This window comes from Pseudophryne corroboree, chromosome 1 (genome assembly GCF_028390025.1).
Source record: "Pseudophryne corroboree isolate aPseCor3 chromosome 1, aPseCor3.hap2, whole genome shotgun sequence".
In the NCBI taxonomy this organism is placed as follows: domain Eukaryota; kingdom Metazoa; phylum Chordata; class Amphibia; order Anura; family Myobatrachidae; genus Pseudophryne; species Pseudophryne corroboree.
This window is the reverse complement of record NC_086444.1, coordinates 784343920-784360967: the sequence shown is the minus strand read 5'-3', so window position 1 is coordinate 784360967 and position 17048 is coordinate 784343920.

The window sequence follows — 17048 nt, the reverse complement described above, 5'->3', positions numbered from 1 at the left end:
TGACAGCGGAAGCAGTCCACTGACCAGTAAATCCCTTCCTCTTGTAACCAAGCTCACGCAAACCACCCCACCAACTCCCTCAGTGTCAATTTCCTCCTTCCCCAGGAATGCCAATAGTCCTGCAGGCCATGTCACTGGCAATTCTGACGAGTCCTCTCCTGCCTGGGATTCCTCCGATGCATCCTTGCGTGTAACGCCTACTGCTGCTGGCGCTGCTGTTGTTGCCGCTGGGAGTCGATGGTCATCCCAGAGGGGAAGTCGTAAGCCCACTTGTACTACTTCCAGTAAGCAATTGACTGTTCAACAGTCCTTTGCGAGGAAGATGAAATATCACAGCAGTCATCCTACTGCAAAGCGGATAACTGAGTCCTTGACAACTATGTTGGTGTTAGACGTGCGTCCGGTATCCGCCGTTAGTTCACAGGGAACTAGACAATTTATTGAGGCAGTGTGCCCCCGTTACCAAATACCATCTAGGTTCCACTTCTCTAGGCAGGCGATACCGAGAATGTACACGGACGTCAGAAAAAGACTCACCAGTGTCCTAAAAAATGCAGTTGTACCCAATGTCCACTTAACCACGGACATGTGGACAAGTGGAGCAGGGCAGGGTCAGGACTATATGACTGTGACAGCCCACTGGGTAGATGTATGGACTCCCGCCGCAAGAACAGCAGCGGCGGCACCAGTAGCAGCATCTCGCAAACGCCAACTCTTTCCTAGGCAGGCTACGCTTTGTATCACCGCTTTCCAGAATACGCACACAGCTGAAAACCTCTTACGGCAACTGAGGAAGATCATCGCGGAATGGCTTACCCCAATTGGACTCTCCTGTGGATTTGTGGCATCGGACAACGCCAGCAATATTGTGTGTGCATTAAATATGGGCAAATTCCAGCACGTCCCATGTTTTGCACATACCTTGAATTTGGTGGTGCAGAATTTTTTAAAAAACGACAGGGGCGTGCAAGAGATGCTGTCGGTGGCCAGAAAAATTGCGGGACACTTTCGGCGTACAGGCACCACGTACAGAAGACTGGAGCACCACCAAAAACTACTGAACCTGCCCTGCCATCATCTGAAGCAAGAAGTGGTAACGAGGTGGAATTCAACCCTCTATATGCTTCAGAGGTTGGAGGAGCAGCAAAAGGCCATTCAAGCCTATACAATTGAGCACGATATAGTAGGTGGAATGCACCTGTCTCAAGTGCAGTGGAGAATGATTTCAACGTTGTGCAAGGTTCTGATGCCCTTTGAACTTGCCACACGTGAAGTCAGTTCAGACACTGCCAGCCTGAGTCAGGTCATTCCCCTCATCAGGCTTTTGCAGAAGAAGCTGGAGGCATTGAAGAAGGAGCTAAAAGGGAGCGATTCCGCTAGGCATGTGGGACTTGTGGATGCAGCCCTTAATTCGCTTAACAAGGATTCACGGGTGGTCAATCTGTTGAAATCAGAGCACTACATTTTGGCCACCGTGCTCGATCCTAGATTTAAAGCCTACCTTGGATCTCTCTTTCCGGCAGACACAGGTCTGCTGGGGTTGAAAGACCTGCTGGTGACAAAATTGTCAAGTCAAGCGGAACGCGACCTGTCAACATCTCCTCCTTCACATTCTCCCGCAACTGGGGGTGCGAGGAAAAGGCTCAGAATTCCGAGCCCACCCGCTGGCGATGATGCAGGGCAGTCTGGAGCGAGTGCTGATGCTGACATCTGGTCCAGACTGAAGGACCTGACAACGATTACGGACATGTCGTCTACTGTCACTGCATATGATTCTCTCAACATTGATAGAATGGTGGAGGATTATATGAGTGACCGCATCCAAGTAGGCACGTCACACAGTCCGTACTTATACTGGCAGGAAAAAGAGGCAATTTGGAGGCCCTTGCACAAACTGGCTTTATTCTACCTAAGTTGCCCTCCCACAAGTGTGTACTCCGAAAGAGTGTTTAGTGCCGCCGCTCACCTTGTCAGCAATCGGCGTACGAGGTTACATCCAGAAAATGTGGAGAAGATGATGTTCATTAAAATGAATTATAATCAATTCCTCCGCGGAGACATTGACCAGCAGCAATTGCCTCCACAAAGTACACAGGGAGCTGAGATGGTGGATTCCAGTGGGGACGAATTGATAATCTGTGAGGAGGGGGATGTACACGGTGATATATCGGAGGGTGAAGATGAGGTGGACATCTTGCCTCTGTAGAGCCAGTTTGTGCAAGGAGAGATTAATTGCTTCTTTTTTGGGGGGGGTCCAAACCAACCCGTCATATCAGTCACAGTCGTGTGGCAGACCCTGTCACTGAAATGATGGGTTGGTTAAAGTGTGCATGTCCTGTTTTGTTTATACAACATAAGGGTGGGTGGGAGGGCCCAAGGACAATTCCATCTTGCACCTCTTTTTTCTTTTCTTTTTCTTTGCATCATGTGCTGATTGGGGAGGGTTTTTTGGAAGGGACATCCTGCGTGACACTGCAGTGCCACTCCTAGATGGGCCCGGTGTTTGTGTCGGCCACTAGGGTCGCTAATCTTACTCACACAGTCAGCTACCTCATTGCGCCTCTTTTTTTCTTTGCGTCATGTGCTGTTTGGGGAGGGTTTTTTGGAAGGGACATCCTGCGTGACACTGCAGTGCTACTCCTAGATGGGCCCGGTGTTTGTGTCGGCCACTAGGGTCGCTAATCTTACTCACACAGCTACCTCATTGCGCCTCTTTTTTCTTTGCGTCATGTGCTGTTTGGGGAGGGTTTTTTGGAAGGGACATCCTGCGTGACACTGCAGTGCCACTCCTAGATGGGCCCGGTGTTTGTGTCGGCCACTAGGGTCGCTTATCTTACTCACACAGCGACCTCGGTGCAAATTTTAGGACTAAAAATAATATTGTGAGGTGTGAGGTATTCAGAATAGACTGAAAATGAGTGTAAATTATGGTTTTTGAGGTTAATAATACTTTGGGATCAAAATGACCCCCAAATTCTATGATTTAAGCTGTTTTTTAGTGTTTTTTGAAAAAAACACCCGAATCCAAAACACACCTGAATCCGACAAAAAAAATTCGGTGAGGTTTTGCCAAAACGCGTTCGAACCCAAAACACGGCCGCGGAACCGAACCCAAAACCAAAACACAAAACCCGAAAAATTTCAGGCGCTCATCTCTAGAGAATGTCTGTCTTGTGTTTAGTGTTTCCACATGGGATGTAGTCAAAAGGTTGATAATAACTAGGGCCTAATCCAGATGTGGTAGGAGTGTGCTGCAGCAGACCTTTTGAATGTATCAACCTTTTTTTAGACCTTAAGCACTGTCAGCCATTCATCTGTTGGCCTTTTTCACTGTTGGCCTAATGCATGTCGACCACGTGTTGTCACCCTATTGATCTACCTAGAATTTTCATTCTATTATAATCTACATCCATCATAACCTGGTTCGCAACGAATAAATGCTCATGCTAATACTACAGGAACAGGGGTGGGTGGGGTGGACATGGGGGGACGGGGGACACCCAAGAAAATCTCTATGGCCCTGTTCCAGTTTAATATTGATTTTAGAACTCTAATTTTTCCTCCAGGAAAAGCATTATACTGCATTGTTTTTGGAATATTACAAAGTGAAGAAGAATTATGTATGCAGCACTATGTAGAGATGTACCCTACATAATTAATGTATGATTTAACAATTATAGTATGTCCAGTGGTCGAAGTGGAAATTTTGAAGTGAGTGTATGGAGAAGTGAAGGTTGCAATTATGTGTGCACCTCTGGGAAAGGGGGTGTGGCCACTCAAAAGGGGGCATGACCTCCAGTGTAGTTTACCACACCATATACCCCTTATACACATTATGCACCACATTAGTAGGACCCCTTATACTATCTAGCACTGGTGCCCCTTTCACATTATACCACACAGTATGAGCCAGAATTCACATTATACCACACAGTATGAGCGAAATTCACATTATACCACACGGTATGAGCCGAAATTCACATTATAGCACACAGTATGAGCCGAAATTCACATTATAGCACACAGTATGAGCCTAAATTCACATTATACCACACGGTATGAGCCAAAATTCACATTATAGAACATGGTATGAGCTGAAATTCACATTATAGCACACGGGTTCCCGGTGCTTGGGTTGTTGGCTGTCAAATACCTGACAGTGGTATCACAGACCATAAGATACCGACAGCTGCTAATCACTAAGGTAGCCCTGATCCCTTAACCCCCTAACCTGCCATTTTTGCATCCTGACCCTAACCCTACCTCCAATGCAGCCTAATTGTAACCCTCTGAAGTGGTGCCTAACCCTAACCCCCCTCCTTGCAGATTAACCCTAACTTTCCCACCTGCAGCCTAACCCTAATCCTCCTCATGCAGCCTAAACCTAACCCTCCACCCCACGGCTTATGGGTGTGACTTTCCGGCAGTCAGGTTCACAGCTCTGACTTTTCAATCAATGTCGGGATACCGGTGTTGGCATTCCGGACTGTGTCAGGATTCTGGCATCGGGATTCCAACTGCTGGGATTCTGACAGCCGTGATCCTGAGCTCACCCCATCTTGGTACAGGTTGAGTATCCCATATCCAAATATTCCAAAATACGGAATATTCCGAAATATGGAATTTTTTGAGTGAGAGTGAGATAGTGAAATGTTTGTTTTCTGATAGTTCAATGTACACGAACTTTGTTTAATACACAAAGTTATTAAAAATATTGTATTAAATGACCTTTAGGCTGTTTGTATAAGGTGTATATGAAACATAAATGAATTGTGTGTATGTAGACACACTTTGTTTAATGCACAGAGTTATTAAAATATTGGCTAAAATTACCTTCAGGCTGTGTGTACAAGGTGTATATGAAACATAAATGCATTCTGTGCTTAGATTTGGGTCCCATCATCATGATATCTCATTATGGTATGCAATTATTCCAAAATACGGAAAAATCCGATATCCAAAATACTTCTGGTCCCAAGCATTTTGGATAAGGGATACTCAACCTGTAATATTTACAGTGTGCTGCACTACTGTACATACTTGCTCATGGATGATGCAATTATGATGCAATAAAACAAGAACAAGGGGCTTTTTGAAGAAGAAAAAAAAACAGTAAGGTTTTAATTTTCTGCAGTGTCTTCTAGACAGTGTTATACAGTACTCTACTGTATGTTCACATCTAAAGGGCCCCATACACTAGAATGATAATGCCCGATTTCATCCCAATTCGGGCATTCGGGCTGATATATTGGGTGAAATCAGGTATTTTTGTTGTGATTTACACCCGATCCGATCCGATGTGCGTTCCCGTGAGCATCGGATCGGATCACCCTAGATCCGACATATCACGAGAGCTGCACTCCTGATATGTCGGATCCAGCAGGAATGGCTGGGATCGTATAAGATACATCGTATGCAAAAGGACCGCATACAGTATGATGTATCTTTTACTATCCTGCCGCCCGGGTTGCTGCTGGGAGGTTGAAGGGAAATCTTAGACCACATGACGGACCGTCATGTCGTATAAGTGTATGGGGCCCTTAATAATAATAATAATTTTATTTATATAGCGCTCTTTCTCCAACAGGACTCAAGGCACTTTACAGACATCAAAAACAATGCACATAATACAGAAGATTTGAGTAATACAGCAATAGATCAACCACACAGACACAAAAGAGAACCTTTAGCACACAGAAAGCATAATGCATGATTGGTGCAGGCATTTTGGGTAATAACTTCCAAGGGTTGTGTATTCCACCCTTACAAGGTACCAGGTGCGGCAGCCATCTTGGGCGCACAGCGTAGGATTAACCAGGGTGGAACAGTCTACCCCTAGAAGAGATGACACAAAATGGGGGTGATTTCAGAGTCCTAAAGTTCAGAGTAAGGTCCCAACAAAACCACCAGGTTTATGTATTTTTCATCCCATCCACAAGCATACCAGATGAGGCAGCCATGTTGGGGGCACTTCAAAGGTTACACTGTGGGAGGTGAGCCATACAAGGGCCCAGTGCATATATGGGAAAACTGACACTTATGTAGTAGTATGATGCACCCTGTATGTAGGGCGCAATGGCAGGGTGTGCAATCAGTGGAGATAAACATTACAGGAAAAGCACACAGTGTGGTGGAAGGAGAGAAAAAAAAACAAAAAAACAGGGGGTGGGGGGAATAAACAATTGCAGGTAACCAGTGTCAGAAGGAAAATTGGTCTAACATTATTTTGATTCAATCATAGGGGTATATTTACTAAAATTCGTATTTTTCTGAATGAGGTTAAAGTTCAAACATGATGACATCGAATGTGGAAATTTGCAACTTTTTGATTTTTGTACGCCTCATTTACTATGCTGTCGTATTCTGCATTTTTGAGTTTTCCGATGTTGATGTCATTCGTATTTTCGCCCAGTGTTTTACGGGAGTGAATAGTAAAACACTGCCGACATTAACACAATGAATCTCGGCCGGATCTGTGATATTCGTGCAGGGCTTCATTGTGCACCTTTAAAAAATAATAATAAAGTGTTAAAAATCAAGAAAAAATTTGCGTGGGGTCCCCCCTCCTAAGCAAAACCAGCCTCGGGCTCTTTGAGCCGGTCCTGGTAGAAAAAATATGGGAAAAAAATTGACAGGGGTTCCCCCATATTTAAACAACCAGCACCGGGCTCTGCGCCTGGTCCTGGTGCCAAAAATACGGGGGACAAAAAGTATAGGGATCCCCGTATTTTTAACACCTGCACCGGGCTCCACTAGTCAGAGAGATAATGCCACAGCCGGGGGACACTTTTATCTAGGTCCCTGCGGCCCTGGCATTAAATCACTAACTAGTCACCCCTGGCCAGGGTACCCTGGAGGAGTGGGGACCCCTTAAATCAAAGTGTCCCCCCCCTCCAGCCACCCAAGGCCAGGGGTGAAGCCCGAGGCTGTCCCCCCCATCCAAGGGCGGTGGATGGGGGGCTGATAGCCAAGTGTAAAAATAAGAATATTGTTTTTTGTAGCAGTACTATAAGTCCCAGCAAACCTTCCCCACAAGCTGGTACTTGGAGAACCACAAGTACCAGCATGCGGTGAAAAAACGGGCAGCTGGTACCTGTGGTACTACTACAAAAAAATACCCAAATAAAAACAGTACACACACACCATGATAGTAAAACTTTATTACATACATGCATACCGACACACACATACTTACCTATGTTGACACGAAGCAGTCGGTCCCCTTCTCCAAGTAGAATCCACGGGTTACCTGTCAATAAAATTATACTCACAACAATCCAGAGTAGCTCTGTCCTCTTCTACTTGTAATCCACGTACTTGGCAAAAAAACAAACTGAAAAACCCGAACCACGCACTGAAAGGGGTCCCATGTTTACACATGGGACCCCTTTCCCCGACTGCCGGGACCCCCCGTGACTCCTGTCAAAGAGGGTCCCTTCAGCCAATCAGGGAGCGCCACATCTTGGCACTCTCCTGATTGGCTGTGCGCTCCTGAGCTGTCAGTCAGGCTGCGCACTGAAGATAAAATGTAGCGCATAGGCGCTCCATTGTATCCAATGGTGGGAACTTTGCGGTCAGCGATTGAGGTTACTCGCGGTCAACCGCAGACCACAAAGTTCCCATCATTGGATACAATGGAGCGCCTATGCGCTACATTGAATCTCTGCCGTGCGCTGCCTGACTGTCAGCTCAGGAGCGCACAGCCAATCAGGAGAGTGCCAAGACGTGGCGCTCCCTGATTGGCTGAAGGGACCCTCTTTGACAGGAGTCACGGGGGGTCCCGGCAGTCGGGGAAAGGGGTCCCATGTGTAAACATGGGACCGCTTTCAGTGCGTGGTTCGGGTTTTTCGGTTTGTTTTTTTGCCAAGTACGTGGATTACAAGTAGAAGAGGACAGAGCTACTCTGGATTGTTGTGAGTATAATTTTATTGACAGGTAACCCGTGGATTCTACTTGGAGAAGGGGACCGACTGCTTAGTGTCAACAGAGGTAAGTATGTGTGTTCTGGTATGCATGTATGTAATAAAGTTTTACTATCACGGTGTGTGTGTACTGTTTTTATTTGGGTATTTTTTTGTAGTAGTACTACAGGTACCAGCAGGCCTGTTTTTCCACCGCATGCTGGTACTTGTGGTTCTCCAAGTACCAGCTTGTGGGGGAGGCTTGCTGGGACTTGTAGTACTGCTACAAAAAACAATATTCTTATTTTTACACTTGGCTATTTCCCCCCCATATTTTTACAACCAGGACCGGCTCAAAGAGCCCGAGGCTGGTTATGCTTAGGAGGGGGGACCCCACGCAATTTTGTTTTCAGATTTTAAACATTTTCCCACCCCTTCCCACTGATAAACATGCATGGATCTCATGGATCCGTGCATGACTATCAGAACACGGTAAAAAAAAGCAGGTCTGTTTTAAAACTGCTTTTTTTTACGATTTTTATTTTTTCACGGCAGTGTTTGGCTATTGCCGGCAGTGTTTGTGAAATAGAATTTTTAGTAAATTACCGAGTTCTATACCTAAACAGCCGCGTTTGACCGATGGTGTATTCATTCGTATTTTTTTTCTTTGACTACCAAAAAAATACGAATGCCCTCATCACTGCCGAGATTTTAGTTTAGTAAATTCCAGAGATGCCACTTTGACGAAAAAACACCAAATCAGTCAAAATCGGGACCTTAGAAAATATACCTCATAGTACAGGTGGGTTTAAGAATGATCCAAAACTTCAACAGTGTATAGATTGCGCCATAAAAAAAAAATACAGGTTGAGTATCCCTTATCCAAAATGCTTGGGACCAGAGGTATTTTGGATATCGGATTTTTCCGTATTTTGGAATAATTGCATATCATAATGAGATATCATGGCAATGGGACCTAAGTCTAAGCACAGAATGCATTTATGTTTCATATACACCTTATACACACAGCCTGAAGGTCATTTTAGCCGATATTTTTACTAATTTTGTGCATTAAACAAAGTGTGTGTACATTCACACAATTCATTTATGTTTCATATACACCTTATACACACAGCCTGAAGGTCATTTAATACAATATTTTTAATAACTTTGTGTATTAAACAAAGTCTGTGTACATTGAGCCATCAGAAAACGAAGGTTTCACTATCTCACTCTCACGGAAAAAAGTCCGTATTTCAAAATATTCCGTATTTCGGAATATTTGGATATGGGATACTCAACCTGTATTTGATTACTCATGTGAGATGTTGATGACAATGAAAATTTGGATTGGATACAAAGAAATAAAAGTAGAAACACTAAAGTAAAATCACTAAAAGCAGAATCACTAAACTGTAAGAATGATAAGTTTTATACAGGGGCATAATTAGATATTTTTGGGCCTTATAGCAAAATTTGTAAGGGCCCCATGCACCACAATAGGGTGAAAAATGTATATAACACATGTGAAGTTGGGCCCCATAGCAGCTGCACCCATTGCACCTATGTAAGTTACGACCCTTGGCTGTATGTGGGCTCAGTAAACAGAATGCAAAAAAGTCAGCACAGCAAATGAATAGATATCAGAGTTTGTAGGGTACTACTGTATCTTATGTACCCACTGGTATCTGAATGCAGCTGCTCACACTACTTTTCTGTCCAAACTGTCAGTGAGATCTACATGAGAAATTCAGTGTGCAAATAGATAAATAAGTGCCTGTGTACAATCCCTGTAATCTAGCACACATTTCATCTTCCTGCATTGATGAAGACAATGATATCACTAGTCTAACCCATATGCTTAATAAAAAGGATTTTGATTGAATAAGGACATTTTACTAAAATTTGGTTATTTTGTAGTTACTGTATTCCAAATGATGATGCACTTGTGCGTAAAGATCTTTCTGTTTTACATTTTATTCACCTCCACTGTCTGTACAATGTGTATCATGTGTATCATGTAAACCCCTGCCTTTTTCACATAAATAAGGTTAATTAATTACACAACTGCAATAAACATTAAAGGGACATCTTGAGTTTATTGCATTGTTCCATTCTTGAGATACCTGTTAATACCAAGCTATCATAATGTTACTTCGGACCTGATGTTATGTTTAGGTTGTATTACTGCTGCCTGGGTGTCATCCTTGGCACACATAGAAAATATGTCTCACACTATTTTCAACTCAACAACTCCAAGGTACAGTAAGTCTCTTCCTTATGACTGATGCCATCAAAACCCATACCCACGCACTCATCATCTCTAGGATTAGCAACTGTAAACACCACTCTAACTTCCGCCTTACTCACCTTCTGCCACTTCAATCTGCTGCCCCTCTCCATTTCCTTTCTAATAGCTCTGTGTCAGCCTCCGCCTCTGCAGATTGCTTCATTGGCTCGCCCTCTCAGAATCCAGTTCAAACTCTTGACCCTCACAATGTACTTGATAACTCTGTCTCCTGCAATTGTACATATCCTGCTTCATTTCTTCCCACACTCCTGCCTGCTTGCTCCATTCTTGCAGCCTCATCTACACTATCTATCTCCTGTCATACTCTCTTCCAAGATTTCTTAAATTCTGCTCCCCTCCTTTGAAACGCACAGTCTTCCAACTAAGGGGGTCATTCCGAGTTGATTGCTAGATGAAAATGTTCGCTGCACTGCGATTAAGTAAAAAAATGGCACTTCTGTGCAACGTAGTTTCACAATGGCCGATGTATTTTTACACAAGGTCTAGCAAAACTTTTCAGTCGCAATGGCAGCCGCAGAGTGATTGACATGAAGGGGGCGTTTCTGGGTGTCAACTGACCGTTTTCAGGGAGTGCTAGAAAAAAACACAGGAGTGCCAGGAAAAATGCAGGCATGGCTGGCCAAACGCAGAGCGTGTTTGTGATGTAAAATCCAGAACTGAATGGTCTGAAGTGATCGCAAGCGCTGAGTAGGTCTGGAGCTACTCTAAAACTGCACAATTTTTTGTAGCCGCTCTGTGATCCTTTCGTTCGCACTTCTGCTAAGCTAAAATACACTCCCAGAAGGCGGCGGCTTAGTGTTTGCACGACTGCTAAAAACTGTAAGCGAGGGATCAACTCGGAATGACCCCCTAAATCTCTTCTCTCCCATTCTCTGACTTTCTCTTCAGTTCACCTTCAAATTGATTACCCCTCCTCTTTGTTGGAGAGGAGTGTGCACTTTTGCTGTCTCCTATCTTCTGCAGTGAAGCCAGCCAGGCGCCTTTATCAAGATGGCTACTGGGAGACTCACTGTGCATGTGAACCTCAATTCATTGTTTTGAGTGTAACAATGGGGTTGGGTATGGCTTACCAGCGGCTGGGATCCCGGTGGTCAGCAACCCGATGCCGGGATCCCGGCTGCAGAATGCCAGCGGGTAGGTGGTCAAGCGCAAAAGAGCCCCTTGCTGCTGGCTCAGTGGCAAGCTGCACTTGCCTCAGGTTTAATTACCATTCTATGGGTGTCGTGGACACCCACGAATGGGAATAGTCCCTATTAGTTGGCATGCCTACTGTCGGGATTTGTAGCCGGCGGGATGTAGGGGTCAGTAATGTGACCTGCGGTCTCCTGTCTGCTGGTCACATAACTACAGCCCGTAACAATGCTGCACAGATGAGCAGCACCTACAGTTGCTCCTCATCGGAGTGAGTACCTGTTACCACTATTACCACTGTTGTATGGTCCTACCACTGCTGTACCTATTACCGCTGTTTCTGCTGTTACTACTATTATTACTGCTCCTCAATAAACCTGCAGCCTTCCTAAATAATTATTAAATTGATCCTCAACTAACCATTGCATACATGCCAGAAGAAAACGGTGTAGAGAGAGCACAGACTATGCTAAATGATGCCATCCTAAAAATGTGTATTTGGGCATAAGCAGTGTCTACAGCAGTATACAGAAGTATACAGTACCTAAAGGATTGTGCATCCACAGTTGCTGCACAAGACTAAACACTTCTATACAGTAGGTGTGTTTTGGAAGTAAGCCAAACATCGATCATCTCAGGGTGTTTAGATACAAAGCATTTACTTACATACCAAAAGGAAAAAGAAATAAGCTTGATCCCAAGTCAGTGGAATGTATCATGCTTCGATACTGGCAAGAAAGTTAAGGATATACTCTGGATAGATTCTGGGATACTACAAATAAAAAGCTACAGTAAGAAAGGTCAAGAGAGTCCATGAAACAGTGTCACCTTAAATAAAGCTGGAACAAGAAGTACAAAACAAGTTTGTTACATTGGATATACCAGCAGCTGAAAGTATGTCTGAGTTAGAGATTGCCAGTATGGATACCCAATCATAGAGCAGGAGATCTATGAGAAACAATAAAGGAGAACCCTCTAAGAGATATCATAATGAGGTTGCAAATATCAACTTTTGTTAACCCCAAAATATCCTTGAAGCAAAGTCAAGCAATGACTGGGAGAATTGGAAATCAGCAATATACAGAGAAATGGCATCATTGAATGACAACAATATGTGGACTGTTGTTTACACAAATGTTAATCTGAATTGCCTGTTATAAAGTCTGTCTCATCACTAAGGGATTTACACAGAAATCTGGGAATGACATTGGTGAAAGGTACAGTACATTACATTTAATCATTGTATCTGCTATGCATAATTTGTTGATACAGATGGAGCCATGCTTATCGTGGCTCATACGCCTACCGCTGCATCCTGGGCGCGTCCGCATCCTTGACGTGCACGAGCCCCATTCACTTGAATGGGAGAATCTCAGTGTGCCCCCGGCGTGACTATACAGATGGATCGCCTAGTCATGCCGGGTGCACTCGTCTGCGATGGAGCTGCCTCAGATGAGCGTGGCTCCATCTGTATGTCGTTTAGACTTTTACTAGGCTTTCTTAAATGGAGAACTGATAGAAGAGATTTTATGGAACCCTCTGATCACTATTGTGAAATATGTTCCAAGAAGAAGAGGTCTGTTAAAAAAAAAAAACTTTGTATGCTTTTAAGCAGAGTGGTCATTGTTGTTACATTAAGATACACACTGTACTACTAGAGATGCACCTTGTACATCCAGAGGTGGATTTAGGTGTCTGGATGCCCCTAGGCACAAAATTATTGGCCTGGAAGCAGCAGGGAGTCTTGGCTAGTGGAGGGTCAGAGGTGGATAGCAAATGGAGCAGCAGATACCGGACTCACAGAGCTGGAAGGAGGATATGTAGTGTAACCCACAATTTGAAAAGGGGTGGAGCCTAACACCGGGATGGGTGGGGTTTAAATCACTGCCACGATTAAAAAAAAGTCCTTCCTTGCACCACTGAGCCATGCAGCCCAGTGGGTGGGAAGGAGGGAGGAGCTGGGTGGGTTGGTGATCACCAGCATCCACGGGTTACTGCTGTGCCTCGGGGGGAGGAGGGGGGGAAACAGCTGTGCCGCCTCCAGGAGGTGCTGCCCCTTGGCACGTGACTCACGTGCCTAGTGGGAAATCCGACACTGTGTACATCTAAAGACTGATCAATGGGGGTCATTCCGAGTTGATCACTCACTAGCTTGTTTTAGCAACCATGCAAACACTATGCCGCCGTCCACTGGGGAGTGTATTTTAGCTTAGCAGAAGTACGAACACATGTGCAGCCGAGCTCTGCAAAAACAGTTTGTGTAGTTTCAGAGTAGCTCTGAACCTACTCAGCGCTTGCGATCACTTTAGCCTATTCATGTCCGGATTTGACGTCATACACCCACCCAGCAAACACAGAGCCACGCCTGTGTTTTTCAGACACGCCTGCGTTTTTGCAAACACTCCGTGAAAACGGTCAGTTGACACCCAGAAAAGCCCCCTTCCTGTCAATCTTCTTGCAGCCGTCAGTGCGACTGAAAACTTTGCTAGAACCTGTGCACAACCACAACGGGCTTTGTACCCGTCCAACGTGCGTGCGCATTGCGGTGCATAAGCATGCGCAGAAATGCTGCTTTTTAGCCTGATCGCTTCGTTGCGAACCACGGCAGCTAGCGATCAACTCGGAATGACCCCCCATGTCTCTACCACAAGCACATAGAGCAAAAGTTGTTTATCATTGTTGTGTATATGGACGATCTGTTACTAGCAGGCCAAGAGAAGCACATAACAAGTATCAAGCAGTTGTTAGAACAGAAGTTTAAATTAAAAGCCCTGCGTATCACCTTTTAGGCTTGAGGATCTTACAGCATTTGCAGACAGGAACTGTCACAAGTGTTTCACAGACATACATTGAAGCAATGTATAAAATGTCAGATGCAAAACCAATGAATAATCCCAAAGGCACCAAAGTAACTAAAGCTCTGTTATCAACATGCAAAGCAGAAATAGAGGACATGAAAAAGGTTTGTTATCATAGCACAGATGGAAGTTTAATGTATGCAAGTGTAGGAACTTATTTGAATTTCCAAGTCTGGGAATTCTACATTATATCCTTTCTGTGATGCTGAGAGGGCATCAGATCAGGGTGACCATCATTCATTCATTAGAACATGGAATATCTATTTGTGTTAGCAGGTGCAGCAAATCAGCTGGGCAAGCAGAAATCAACCCACAGTAGCCCTATCCAGCAATGAGGCAGAATACATGGCGTCGTCTAGTGTGTATGGACCATAACAAATCAGGATGAGAGTATAAACGTGTGTGGCAACAAAGTTGAAGTTGACATATCGTACAGCACCGAGCACCATGGACAGTCCAAGCACAAAGAAGGACAAAGAAGGATCCATAATAAAAAGATATGATCTCCAATAAACCACAGTTTATCTAGAGTATAAAAGAGCAAGGAATCTAAAAGATGAGCTCATTCACAGTTCCACTGACACCCCATATATGGAAATAAGAAAACTCATGATTTTTTAGATGTGTTGAGTGCAAAATGGGTAAACGTACTAAAGGAGACTCTAAGCAGATATCTAATTTAAAAATAAATTAGAAAAAAGTAACCATAAAATATTTTTCTGACATGTATCACTAAAATTTATATTTATTGATTAGGGTTTATCAGGGTATCCAAAGATTCGTACTGACACCTGGGCCTATATTTACTAATAATCCGAGTTTGTCCGATTTGTGTTTTTTTTTCTAAATCCCAACACGGGAATTCACTAAGCACAAATCTCAGCAGTGTTTGGGCTATTCGTAATGGTTTTAACGGCAAAGTTCAGAAATACAAATGAATAGACCATCGGTCAAACGCGCCTGTTATTTCATACAACACGGGTATTCACTATTCATTCGTATGTTTGTCTCTGAGTGCTCAATTGCTGTCGTATTTTTTTGCGATTTGTTAAAAAAAGCGGCCAAAAAAAATAGACCTGCTTTTTTCAGGCGTGTTTACATGTGTTGCCACTTACAAATCATTCACACCTGAATGGCAGCAGGACTGTGGGCCAGTGATCTTTTCTGTGCTGTGGGATTCCTCAGACTCAGACATCAGCCTATAAGTAACCAGGGCCAAGAAACTGAACATGGTCAGCAGGTTGTACAGGTTCCGCGGAGGATGCGCAGGCCTCATTTTTTTGGGGGGTGTTTAAACTTGAACACATAGTCCGATGACAGGGTCATACAGATGTTCCGTCTAAACCTTAACAACATTTTCCATCTGTATGACCTTGTCAAACTGGGCCTAGACCCTGAGACAGCACGCTCTCGCCCTGTCTCAGGCCTGCACAAACTCCTGGCTGTGTTGCACTTTATGGCTACTGGGAGCTTTCAGGCTGTGTCTGGGGATGTCATAGGAATCTCACAGCCCTCATTTTCAAGAATATTAACACAGGTGATGTATACCTAACTACCTCCTCTGATTTTGGTTGGTTATAATTACTCTCAGTGGCCAGTTCTGTCCTAAAATCTCATGTTTTATTTTCTATCAAATATACACACAGGTGTTGGCTGTTTTCCAGCCCCACATCAATGCCTCAATCTGCTTCCCTACCCAGGAGTCTCAGTGGCATGCCATCAAGGTAGATTTCTATGAGCTTGCTGGCATTCCCAATGTGCTGGGAGCCATAAATTGCACACACATTCAGCTGAGACCACCTAGGGGCAGGCAGCACATCTATACTAATCGTCATTTAGACCACTCCACAAATGTGCAGGTGGTTTGTGATGCAAAACTCAAAATAATGAGTGTTGTTGCTGGTTACTTTGGGGGCTGCCATGACTCCTTCATCCCTTTTTGATAAGTTTGAGGATGGACAAATGCCAGATGGATGGCTGCTGGGTATGTAATTTGATATGTGTAGACCTGTGTATACTTTGGCCAAATACAGTGTGTTACTTATGTGTTGCTGTATCATGAATCACGTTACTATATCTGTCTTTCAGGTGATGGAGGATATGGCTGTTTCTCTTGGCTTCTAACTCCATTGTCCCGACCTGATACCCCTGCTGAACACAATTACAATCATGCACATAAGTCCACACGGAATGTGATAGAGAGATGTTTTGGTGTGCTGAAATCTAGGTTTCGGTGTCTGGATAAGTCTGGTGGCCTTTTGTTGTATAGTCCCTTGAAGGTGACTCAAATTGTGTTCTGCTGCTGCTTTCTTCATAACATGTGTTTGCAACATCTGCCACATGTTGATGAGGAGGAGGAGGATGAAGAAAGCAGCCAGCAAGCAGAGGAATTAGAGACATCTGATGATACTTGGAGTACAGATGTAGGGAGGCAGGTTAGGCAAGACCTCATAAATACTTATTTTTAAGGTAATTTTTGTTTGCTTCTTTTATTTGTTGTGTTAGCCTAAATATATGTTGCCCCATTTTTCGTTTAAAAACCATTACTCAGAATGTGTCTGTCTCCTTGAGACATACAAACATACCCTCGCTTTATGCAAAACAAATGTAGCATGTGTATTGTGTTTATTTAAAATCTCTAAACAACAGATTATGAGTGGCATGCATGAAGTCTGGATAAGTGTTAATAAACTTGTACTGATAATTTATTAAAAGCACACATAATCCACATAGTTTTACTTTATGAATGTGTGTAACGTCCTAATGTAACACTTCTCCACATATAATATGTTAGCCTTGAGGAATACATGTGTCCCTATGTGTGATGCTCCATCGTACTTAAGGGAC